Raw genomic sequence first — 1,521 nt, 5'->3', positions numbered from 1 at the left:
AGATGACATTATGTATTTCCTTCATATGATATATGTTTATTGAATGGATTAGGAATGTTATTTAAATCTTAAAATATACCCTAAACTACATTTACAGATATAGAGAAATTTTGTTTATCATTTTTATATACACTGTAAAAAAAATATTTGTAAGTACTAAGTCATTTCAACTTAAATTACATTAAACTCACTTTAAAAATTAGTTGAATCTTGTATAACTTACAATAAAGGTGAAAATTGCTTTACTTATTTTGATGTGTTTAAGGAATGTAAAAATATAGCTTATTGATTCTTTAAAAAAAAAAAAATTACAGTGTTGCTAAAAAATGTTGAGGTCTGACAAAATTTAGTAAAATAAATTGTGAATTAAAGGTAAAGAAATGCTGCAGCTGCAAAATATCATTTTATGTGCCGGCATTTATGAGCATCCAATTATCTTATTTTATTATGAACATTATCACAGAATAAATGCTTGACAGTAAAGACTCATTCGTAGACATTAATACAACTAATTGCAAATTAAGGATGGTACAATTTGGCTGTAGCCTAATAAACGCAAGTTCAGAAGAAGCCTGTGGTGTTTTTTCTTTGCATGGAAAAGTCCAAAGTTCTTCTCTTTTTTTTCATTTGAAATGTTTTAACAGTCAGATCAGTCACCAATCTGCGCCTATTTATTCAAAGAAACTTTGGTAAAGCAGTCTTAACATGTGAAATGCTGAAATATGTGTATTAAGAATTCATATTGCAACAACCGACCGCTTTAAATCTGCTCTAAGGGCCTATTTATTCTCTCAGGCTTTCAATATTGTTTTATTATTGTTGTGTGTTCATTAAGTTTGGTACTTTTTTAGGTGTCTTTTAGTTTGATTATTTAATGTACAGCACTTTGGGCAGCCTTGGTTGTTTTTAAATGTGCTTTATAAATACATATTGTATTGTAGTTGGTAAACAAAATACTGTAAAAACGTGCAGTGGCTTTACAGATGCCATTTTGGTGAGTGTTTATATTATTTTAGAAGTGTATTGAGAATCATGATGCTTTAAATTGAACTATTTGCTTATCCAAACAAAGACAAACCTTATTAAAGTTCGGTTTTTAATAGGCTACAGTAGAATATAGATCTTAACTATAAGAATGATATGAAAATGTATACTTTTTATTGTCTTATTTACAGTATTTTAGCGAGTAAAAGGCAACATACATCTCGTTCAGTCACTGTATTATTATACATTATTTGACGAGGTATTTGATGTTGTACTGTATTTGACAAGGTAAGCAACTTAGTAAACAATAGACGTGTATTTAATGCAGAGGTTTAACATTATATGTCCGTTAAAATCGTTGGCATTGATACAGGATGACGGCACTTTGTCGGTTGGTTGTGCTGATGTGGGACTCGAACCTGAGTAACTCTTCTTTATCTCCGCGCTCTCCCCTCCCTTCCAAAGTTCTCTCTCTCTTCCTATTGGCTAATGCTTCGCGAGACTGGCGCAGAGTCTGCGCGCTGATTGGCCGGTGGC

This window comes from Gobio gobio (assembly GCF_949357685.1).
Source record: "Gobio gobio genome assembly, chromosome: 25".
NCBI classification, from domain to species: Eukaryota; Metazoa; Chordata; class Actinopteri; order Cypriniformes; family Gobionidae; genus Gobio; species Gobio gobio.
The sequence above is the reverse complement of the archived record's forward strand: the minus strand, read 5'-3'. Positions refer to the sequence as shown.